The 11,412-nt window shown below is 38.3% G+C and overlaps 1 pseudogene; it reads left to right on the top strand.

The window, feature by feature from the left end:
* Nucleotides 1-2,322: 2,322 nt before the first annotated feature.
* Nucleotides 2,323-9,648, top strand: LOC114048294 (annotated as a pseudogene).
* Nucleotides 9,649-11,412: the final 1,764 nt, after the last annotated feature.

Here is an 11,412-nt window from a genome sequence, read left to right as displayed (position 1 = left end):
AAATGGGGATAGAAATTACATATACTTCCCAGGGTTGTTGCAAGGATAAAATGATATAATATTTATAAAGCACTTTACAAACTTTAACATGGAAGATAAATGCTATCTATAGTTTTTTTGTTTGTTTATTTTTGTTTTTGTTTGTTTTTTTCTGATTCAAGAGACGTTTCAAAGGAAAATGGTTAGGATTTGAGTAAGGGAAGGGAGGAATTGAATTAGAGAAATGTCAAATATCATTAGTTGGGTAGGGAGATCTACATAAGCCACATTTCCCTGTTAATAAAGATAGGTAGTGTCCCTAGGAATATCTTAAAGAGTGCAGGTTCAAATATAAAGAGGTAGGGTAGGGTGGGAGAGTAGCAATGTGATTTATGATCAAGGAGCTGTTTATCAGGACATTGTAAGTTAAGTTTTAGACAAATTGAGCCTGAAACAATTGTGAGACTCATTTGGAGATGTCCAGGAAGCAGCTGGAAAGATCAGAACAGGAGATATAGATTCAGAAATCATGCTCATAGTCATGATAATTGAAAATGAGAAAAATATGTGAGATCTCTAAAGGACTGACCAGACTTTAGATACCATTCCTAGCATTATTCACAGATTTCCTTTAAGAGTTTAAAGCCAGACCCACCAAATCTAGTCAAACCTTGAAAGTAGGAATACTTTGCTTTGATTTGTCCCACTTCTCTTTTCTTGTAATTTGAGTCAATGATATTTTAACAAACACATTAATGAATTTAGTATGTTGTCAACATTAAATGTTAGGAAGATATATGTGTAAATTTGTATATATGTGTGACAAACCATTTTTGTTCTCCTTGTGGCTAAGGTACTTTCCTGGTATGAAGGAAAAGAAGCTAAGAAATCAATTTACTTAAACTATTATCTTACACCTAAGGTGTTTACATTTTACAAGAGAAATGGTGGTATTTGAATTTGGGGGGGTTGCTGGGAGGGGTATATCTTTTAGGGAAGAGGAGGGTGGGAGCTTCCTAATGCACCTCAAATCACAACAAATGATAAACTATATATATCCTGGTTGTGGTATTTTATAATTTGATGATTGCTCTTATACAAAATCTTCAATTAAAAGAGGACTTCTCAATTGAAAACTTACTGAAAATCTTTAGGTTTTCCCCAAGAAAAATAAATGTGAAAAAATATTGTTTTTAAAATTAATTTATTTTTAGTTTTCAACATTCACTTTCATAAGCTTTTGAGTTTTAAATTTTCTCTGCCTGCCTCCCCAAGACAGCATGCAATCTGATACAGGCTTTCTCTATATATATTCTTATTAAACATTTTCACATCAGTCATATTGTAAAGAAGAGTTAGAATGGATTGAAGTAACCACGAGAAAGAAGAAATGAAACAAGAGAAAGAGAGATAGACAGACAGAGCAAATAGTATACTTCAATCTGCATTCAGACTCCAGAGTTCTTTCTGTGGATGTGGACAGCATTTTCCACCATGAGTCTTTTGGAGTTGCCTTAGATCCTTCTATTACTAAGAAGAGCTAAGTCTACATCACACAATGCAGCCATTACTGTGTGCAGTGTTCTCCTAACTTCACTCAGCATCAGTTCATATGAGTCTTTCCCGGTTTTTCTGAAGTCTTCCTGCTCATCATTTCTTATAGTAAAATAGTTTTCCATTACATTCATATACCACAACTTTTTTAGCCATTCCCCGATTGATGGGCATTCCCTCAATTTCCAATTTGGACATCACAAAAGAGCTGCTATGAATATTTTTGTACGTGTGGGTCTTTTTCTCATTTTCGTGATCTTTTTGGGATGTAGCCCTAGAAGTGGTATTGCTGGGTCAAAGGGTATACACATTTTTATAGACCTTTTGGCATAGCCCCAAAGTGCTCTCCAGAATGGTTGGATCAGTTCACAACTCCACCAACAATGCATTAGTGTTCCAATTTTCCCACATCTTCTCCAGCATTTATAATTTTCCTTTTTTTTCACGTGAGCCAATCTGATAGGTGTAATGTGGTGCCTAAGAGGTATTTTGATTTGCATTTCTCTAATCAACAGTGATTTAGATAATTTTTTCATAGGATTATAGATAATTGTAATTTCTTCATCTGAAAACTACCTATTCATATTTGTCAATTGGGGAATGACTTTTTTTTTTTATAAATTTGATACAGTTCTCTCTATGTTTTATATATGAGTCCTTTATTAGAAATACTGGTTGGAAACATTCTCAGAAAGAAATAATTTAAGGGAAGTGAAGCTTTGGTTCCCACTCAGGGAAGAGCCAGAGTCAATCTGAGACTGAGGAGGAGAAATCTCACCAGCCACCACCATGTCTGCAAGAAACAACAACAAGCAGTTCAACAACCTGCTGCAGCTACAGAACTTGATCAAGTGGGACCCCTCAGCCTGCATTAAACAGTTTATGCAGCAGTCTAATCACTACAAGTCCAGTGTGGAAATTTTCAGATTACAAGCAAATAAGCCCAGCAAAGAACTGGATGCATTTGTGATGTTCTTGGCCCAGGTGGGCCACTGTTATCCAGAACATTTAGTTGACTTCCCACAACAGCTGAAGGAGCTTCTTTCTTATAATCACACAGTCTTGAATCCAGGTCTTCAAATGACATATTACAAAATGTTTACATTTGATGTTGCTGTGAAACAGGAATCTTGTCAATCCAATCAGTTTGTAAGAGTTGTTCTTTGTACTTCTGCCTTGTTATGATAAGCTTCTGCAAAACATTTTTTACACACATATTGTGACCAATGTCAACAATATTACCAAACATAAGAACAATAAAGTGAAAGTCTTGCTGCAGAACTTCAAGTATACCATATTAAGAGACAGTAATGGCATGGCTGCCAAGATATCTTTAGATATGATGACTGAGCTATACAAGAGAAACATCTGGAATGATAACAAAACTGTCAATGTGATCACAACTGAATGTTTCCTAAAGTGACCAAGATACTAGTTGCTGGTTTAAAATTCTTCCTTGGTAAAGATGAAAATGAGAAACAAGATAGTGATTCTGAATCTGAGGCTAATGGGCCCACAGCAAGAGATTTGCTTGTTAAATATGCCACAGGGAAGAAAACCTCCAAACACAAAAAGAAATTGGAAAAGGTCATAAAAGTTTTGAAAAAAAAACAAAAGAAAAGAAGACAGAAGTGTTTAATTTTTTATGAAAGTTATATTTTGAATTAATTTTCTATTTATTTTTCCCAATTTGTTTTTTAATTTGCAACATTCACTTCCACAAGATTTTGAGTTCCAAATTTTCTCCATAACCCCTCCCCCATCCCATGATGCTGATTCCCCCTTCACCCAATCTGTTCTCCTTTCTATTCCCCCCCTTCTATTTTCCTGTAGGGTAAAATAGATTTCTATACCCCTTTGTCTGTGTATCTTATTTCCCAGTTGCATGAAGAAACAATTTCTAACATTTCTTTCTAAAACATTGAGCTCCAGATTCTTTCCCTCCACCTTCCACCCACCCTCATGAAGAAGGCAAGCAATTTGACATAGGCCATATATGTGCAGTCATGCAAAACACTTCCATAATAGTCATGCTGTGAAAAACTAACTATATTGCCCTCCCTCCTATTGCAGTCCCTATTTATTCTGTTCTCTCCTTTGTCCCTATCCCTCCTCAAAAGTGTTTGCTTGTTATTATCCCCTCCCTGACTCTGCCCTCCCTTCTGTCATGCCTCCCTCTCTTATCTCCTTTCCAATTTCTTTCCTGAAGGATAGGATAGATTTCCATACCTAATTGGATGTGTATGTTATTCCCTCTTTAAGTCAAATCTGATGACAGTACAATTCACTCATTCCTTCTTACCTCCTTCCTGTTCCCCTCCACTGTAAAAGGTTTTTCTTGCCTCTTTGATGTGAGATAATTTACCCCATTCTATGTCTACCTTTCTCTTTCTCCTAGTACATTCCTGTCTCACCTCTTCATTTTCTTTTTGAGGTGTCACCCCTTCATATTCAACTCACTATATCTTTCTATGTAGGAATGCAAACATAGGTCCCTTATGATTTCTCTTCCCTGTTTACTTTTTTTTTTTTGGCAAGGCAATTGGGGTTAAGTGACTTGCCCAGGGTCACACAGCTAGTAAGTGTTAAGTATCTGCAGCCAGATTTGAACTCAGCTCCTCCTGGCTTCAAGGCCAGAACTCTATCCACTGTACCACCCAGCTTCCCCTCCTCTTTACTTTTTCATTCTTCTCTTGAGTCTTGTACTGAAAGTCAATTTTTATATTTATTCTGGCTTCTCAATAATGCATTAAATTCCTCTACATCATTTAATGTAGTTTTGCTGAGTAGGTGATTCTTGGTTTTAATCATAGCTCCTTTGACCTCAGGAATATCATATTCTAAGTCCTCCAATCCCTTAATATAGAAGCTGCTAAATCTTGTGTTATCCTGATTGTATTTCCACAATACTTGAATTGCTTCTTTCTGGCTGCATGCAATATTTTCTCCTTGACCTGAGATCTATTGAATTTGGCTATAATATTCCTAGGACTTTTCTTTTGGGGATCTCTTTCATGAGGTGATCAGTGGATTCTTTCAATTTTTATTTTACCCTCTGGTTCTAGAATACCAGGGCAATTTTCCTTGATACTTTCTTCAAAGATGAGGTATAGACTCTTTTTGATCATGACTTTCAGGTAGTCCAATAGTTTTTTTTTCAATTTTAATTCATTTATTTTTAGTTTTCAACATTCACTTCCACAAGATTTTGAGTTCCAAATTTTCTCCCCATATCATCCCTACCCCCACCCCAAGATGGCATGTGTTCTGTATACCCCTTCCCCTAATCAGCCCTCCTTTCTATCTTTCCCCCCTCCTCTTATCTCTTTCACCCTCTATTTTCCTATAGGGCAGGATAGATTTCTTTATCCTATTTCTTATATTTATCATTTCCCAGTTGCATGTGAAAACAAATTTTAAACATGTGTTTTTAAAACTTTGGGTTTCAAATTTTCTCCCTTCCTCCCTCCCCACCCAACCTCATTGAAAAGACAACTCAATACAGGTTATATATGTGCAGTAATGAAAAACACTTCCAAAGTAGTCATGTTGTGAAAAAACTAAGTATATTTCCCTTCACTCTATCCTACCCCCCATTTATTATATTCTCTCTTTTGACATTGTCCCTCCTCAGAATGTTTGCTTCTGATTACCCCTTCCCCCAAACTGCACTCTGTTCTATCATCCCCTGGCTCTCTTGTCCCCTTCCCCCCTATTTTCCTGTAGGGTAAAATAGATTTCCATACCCAATTGAGTTTCTGTGTTATTACCTCCTTAAGCCAAATCCTATGAGAATAAGATTTACTCATTCCCTCACACCTTCCCCCATTTCTCCTCCACTGTAAAAGCCTTTTCTAGTCTGTTTCATGTGAGATAATTTACCCCATTCTACTTCTCTCTTTCTCCTTCTCCCAGAATAATCCTCTCTCACCCCTTAATTTTATTTTCCAGATATCACCCCTTCATCTTCAACTCACCCTGTGCCCTCTATTTATCTATACATACATATAATTTTTTTCCCTCCCACTACCCTAATACTGATAAAGGACTCATGAGTTTCCCTGCATGAATGTAAATAGTTCAACCTTAATAAGTCTCTTATGATTTCTCCTTCCTCTTTACCTCTTCCATGTTTCACTTGAGTCTTGTGTTTTAAAGTCAAATTTTATATTCAGCTCTGGTCTTTTCCGCAGGAATGCCTGAAACTCCCCTATTTCATTGAACGACAATTTTTTCCTCTGAAGGATTACACTCAGTTTTGCTGGGTAGGTGATTCTTGACTATAGTCCTATCTCCTTTGCCCTTGAGAATATCATACTCCATGCCCTCCAGACCCTTAATGTAGAAGCTTCTAAATATTGTGTTATCCTGATCGTGTTTCCACAATACATGAATTGTTTCTTTCTGGCTGCTTGCAATATTTTCTCCTTGGCCTGGGAATTCTAGAATTTGGCTACAATATTCCTAGGTGTTTTCCTTTGGGGATCTCTTTGAGGAGGTGATCGGTGGATTCTTTCCATTTCTATTTTGCCCTCTGGTTCTAAAATATCAAAGCAGTTTTCCTTGGTAATTTCTTGAAAGATAATGTCTAGGCTCTTTTTTTGATCATGGCTTTCAGACAGTCCAATAATTTTTAAGTTCTCTCTCCTGGATCGATTTCACAGGTCATTTGATTTTCCTTTGTTAAGGTAAATGTCTGCTTCCAATGTGGAGAATTTACTGTCCCAAGCTTCAGGGGTTTGTCCAGCTCTGTTCAGAGATACTTCTAGGGACCTGTAAATTTTCAGTTCTTCCAAAGTGGTATGATAAGGGATGAGATCTTTCCTCTCTACTGCCACAACAAGCTCCATCATGTCAGCACTCTTACTTGCCCCAGGACTGCCCCTCAGAAATGTGACCCAGATCTAAGCATGGGCAAAGCAAGAGATTCCTGCTTCAGCACTGGCAGAAAGATCCCTGCAATCCCGCTCTGATCAACCACTTGATTACCCCTCAGTCTGTGGGCCAAAAGCTCTGGAAGCAGCCACTGCCCCCAGAGCTGAGGTTGGGAACTGAGGCTGGGACCGCACTCTTCTCTCACCACAGACACAGACCTTTCCTGCTGACCTTCTAAGTTGTCTTTTGTGTTTATGGGTTGAGAAGTCTGGAAACCGCTTCAGCTGCCTGGAATTCAGTCCTCAGAGGCCTGCTCCAGGTTCACTGAGGCCTGCCTTGTCTGCGTGCCCATGCCGAACTGTGCTCCTCTCATTGATTGGTGTGATATACTTTTCTGATCAACCATACAGGTTGTCTTGGGCTGGAAATTTGTTTCACTCTGTATTTTTGTGGGTTCTGCTGCTTTATAATTTGTTTAGAGCCATTTTTATAGGTATTTGGAGGGGTTTGGGGGAGACCTCAAGCAAGTCACTGCTTTTACTCTCCAATAATTTTTAAATTATCTCTCCTGGATCTATTTTCTAGGTCAGCTGTTTTTCCAACGAGATATTTCACATCGTTGTCTATTTTTTTTTTCATTCTTTCGGTTTTATTTTATAATTTCTTGATTTCTCATGGAGTCATTAGCTTCCATTTACTCCATTCTAATTTTTAAGGAATTATTCTCCTCAATGAGCTTTTGGACTTCCTTTTTCATCTGACCAATTATGCTTTTTAAGGCATTCTTCTCCTCATTGGCTTTTTGGACCTCTTTTGCCATTTGGGTTAGGCTATTTTTTAAGGTGTTATTCTCTTCAGTATTTTTGGGTCTCCTTTAGTAAGCTGTTGACTCCTTTTTCATGATTTTCTTGCATCACTCTCATTTCCCTTCCCAATTTTTCCTCAATTTCTCTTACTTTTCAAAATCTTTTTGAGCTCTTCCATGGCTTGGCATCAATTCATAGTTTTCTTGGGGTCTCTGGATGTAGGAGATTTGACTTTGTTGTCTTCTTCTGGTTGTATGTTTTGATCTTCCTTGTCACCAAAGTAAGATTCTATAGTCTGAGCTTTTTCCCTCTGTTTGCTCATCTTCCCAGCCAGTTCCTTGACTTTTTAACTCTTTGTTAAGGTAGGCTGTGCTTACAGTGTGGAGGGTGTACTGTCCTAAGCTTCAGGGTTTTTGTGCAGCTGTTTTCAGAGATACTTCTAGGAACCTGTAAGTTTCCAGTTCTTCCAGGATGGTTTGATCTAAGATGAGGTGTTTACTCTTCTCCTGGCCTATGCTCTGGTCTATGAGTGACCACAAGCTCTCTTTTCTGCCCTGGAAATGAGAGAAGGGTTCTGTCTCCACTGATGCCACAAGCTCTGCTATGCCAGTGCTCCTCCTTTCCCCAGGACTTCCACCCACAACTGAACCAAGATCCAAACACAGACAAAACAAGAGAATTTTGCCTCAGAGCCAGCAAAGATATCCCTGCAGTCCCCCTTTGATCAGCTGCTTTACCCCCCACCATCTGTGGGACAAGAGTTCCAGAGCCAGCCCCTACTGCTATGGTCACCATCCCAGGGCTGTGCTAAGACCAGGACTGGACCATGCTCCTCTCTCACCCAGGTCTGACAGACCTTTCCCATTGACCTTCTAAGTTGTCTTTAGTGTTTGTGGGTTGAGAAGTCTGGAAACCACCACAGCTCTCTTTGCTTCAGTCCCCTGAGACCTGCTCCAGGTTTGCTGAGGCCAATTCTTTGCCCGTGCTACTCACACTGAACTGAACTCCTATCCCACCCCAGTGCAACAGACCTTTCCCATCAACCATTCAAGTTTTCATGGGTTGGAAATTTGTTTCACTCTGTCTATTTATGGGTTCTGCTGCTCCAGAATTCATTTAGAGTCATTTTTACAGGTATTTGGAGGAGTTTGGGGGTGTTCAAGTGAGCCCCTGCTTTTACTCCACCATCTTGGCTCCATAGGTTTTTAATTTCTCAGCCATTCATTTGATTCATGGTCCCCAAGATTTTGCAGAGAAACTTCTGAAGCAACTGGAGACCTCTAAAGAGAGATTTGAAGTCAAGATGATGATCATGAACCTTATCTCCAGATTAGTGGGAATTAATTAGCTCTTTCTTTTTACTTTCTATCCCTACATACAGCAGTTCCTCCAGCCCCATCAGAGAGAGGTGGCAAAGATTCTTCTCTTTCCTGCCCAAGCAACCCATTAGCTGGTATGCTCCGGAGATTATCGCATACTTGCTAATGACCATGGCCAAAAACTTTGTCACTGACAACAACTCTATGGAGGTTATGACTGTTGGAATCAATGCTATAAAAGAGAAAATGGCTTGATGACCTCTGGCCATGAATGAAGATTTTCTTCAGGATCTGGCCCAATACAAATACCATAAAGATAAGAATATGATGGTGTCTGCTAGAATGTTGATTCAACTCCTCTGAACCCTCAATCCACAGATGTTGCAGAAGAAACTCAGGGAGCAAACCCACAGAGTTTTCTGTAGAAGCAAGAATTCAAGAATATGTTGACTTAGATGCTAAAGATTACATTCCAGGGGCTGAAGTTCTTGATGTTGAGAAAAAAGGAAGGGGATAAAAAGCATGATTTTGATGGGTGGGAGAGTGCCAGCCTCAGTGAGGATGGTGATTAAGATAGTGAGGGAGTCTAGGAGCACCATTCCCCTGATGAAGAGCAACAGGAAATAGCTGAGAACTAAAGAATGTGCCAGTGGAGGAGTGAAAGGCCAAGTTGGCTGCAGTGAGCACCATCTGGGTTCTAACCTAAGAAGTCTTCTAGAAAATCCACCTTGCCTGGCTGAGGAAAGAAATGAATGCTGCCCCCAAGGAAATCCCAGAAGAGGAAGAATTTTGACATAGACAGTGAAGGGGAAGAGAGGCGAGAGTTGTTTTCCTTGAGGAACATTGAACATCTCCATAAAAAACCCACATCTGTCAAAGAGATGAGATGCAACTGAGATGGCTGGGAAGACAGACAGAAAATAATTTGTGAAGAATAAAACCAAGCTGAACCCATTTGCTACTTCTACATATAAAGAAAAGAAAAAAAAACAGAAGAATTTTATGATGATGAGTACAGCCATAATATCTGATCCAAAATGAAACTTTCCTTCAGAGAAAAACAGTTGGCTCTACAGTATGCACTTTTGAAAAAGAAGAAAAAGCTAATGAAATAACCACCACACAGAGGTGGCAAAGTGCCATTTTTTGCAGTATTGCTTTGAAATAGCAAGGGATTCTTTTTGATGTAAGGGAGGGGAGTTCTGTATGTTAGAAAGTATAAACTCACAGAACTTCTGAACTGGAAGAAACCTCAGGAGCCATCCATTTGGCCCAAATCCTCCCCAAAAGGAATCCCCACACTAATGACTATCCTGAGAAATGATCACTCTGCCTGTGCTTAATGATCACTATGGAGAGGATGCCCTTATTAACTGTACAAAATGTTGCATTAGTTAAATATATTTTTATTTTGGAGATGGAAAATTTACAATATCTGTAAAAATTACAAAAACAGAACTAATTTATTTTTCCAGTGGACATCTATTCCATGGGTTGGCTCAGGGTAGTATGGTGCAAATAACAATGCAATTGTAAGCCCTAACTTAATAAACTGCCTTGTGTTTGCCCAATGAGTCTAGTGAATGACCTACACATATTTGGGCAATACTATAATTCATGACAAAGGATTAAATATTTTTAATGTGCATAAGTAAATAATTGGTGAACATTTTGCTTTAAAAAATAAACCAAATTGTACATAAAAAAGAAACAATTTAAGTGTCATGGAACCACAGTCAAGATTATGCAGGGTCTTGCAGCTTCTACATTAAAAGGTTGGAGGGTGTGGAATACAATATTCCATTAGGCATAGGAACTTGTATTACAACCAAGGGTCAACTACCCAGAAAAATTTAGCTTATTTTTCCAAGGGAAAAGATGAATAATCATTTAAATAGGGGACTTTCAAACTCTCCTGATTAAAAAACTAGAGCTGGACAGAAAATTTGATCTTCAAATATGAGAGTCAAGAAAAGGATAAAAATATAAACAGGAAAGGAAAAAAAAGCTATTCAAGAAGATTAAATTGTTTCCTTCCCTACATAGGAAGATGATACTGGAAGCTCTTGAGAACTGTATCTCTATTATGGTAGATAGAAGGAGTATACATAGATGGTGAATATGGGCATAAGTAGACTTTGATGTGATAATATAAAAAAGGATCAAAAAAAGATTGTTCTGGGAGAAGAGGAAAGGAGGAGGCAGAATAGGGTAAATTACAACACAGGCAGAGGTGCAAAAGAGCTATTACAGCAAAGTGAAAGAAGGGAGGGGTGAACATTGTTTGAATATTACTTTCATTGGATTTGGCTCAAAGTGAGAAGAATATACACACTTAGTTGGGTATAGAAATTTATCTTACCCTATAGAGAAATAGGGGGGAAACAAAAGTGAAAGGGACATGAGGTTGATAGAAAGAAGATTAGAAGTAGGAGTGGAAAGGAGAAAGAAAAAAGAGGATCATAGAAGGGAAGGCAGATTGAGAGTGATGGTGGTCAGAAGCAAAACACTGGGGAGGAAGGACAGAGTGAAAAGAGAGATAAAAGTATAAACAGGAGGGAAAATAGAATGGAGAGAAATACAGAGTAATCATAACTGTAATTGTGAATGAGATGAACTCTCCCATACAATGGAAAGGGATAGCAGAGTGGATTAAAAAAACAGAAACCTTCAAAATGTTTACAAGAAACACATTTGAAGGAAAGAGATACACATAAAGTAAAGATAAAAGGATGGAGAGGAATATATTATGCTTTAGGGTAGCAATTCTGGTCTCAGACAAAGGAAAAGCAAAAAAAAAGATCCAATTAAAAGAAATTAGGAAGGAAACTACATCTTGTTAAAATGTATCCTAGACAATCAAGTAATGTCAATACTAA

This window comes from Vombatus ursinus, unplaced genomic scaffold (assembly GCF_900497805.2).
Source record: "Vombatus ursinus unplaced genomic scaffold, bare-nosed wombat genome assembly UNPS02014792.1, whole genome shotgun sequence".
Classification (NCBI taxonomy): Eukaryota; Metazoa; Chordata; class Mammalia; order Diprotodontia; family Vombatidae; genus Vombatus; species Vombatus ursinus.
This window is presented reverse-complemented; position numbering and strand designations above follow the sequence as displayed.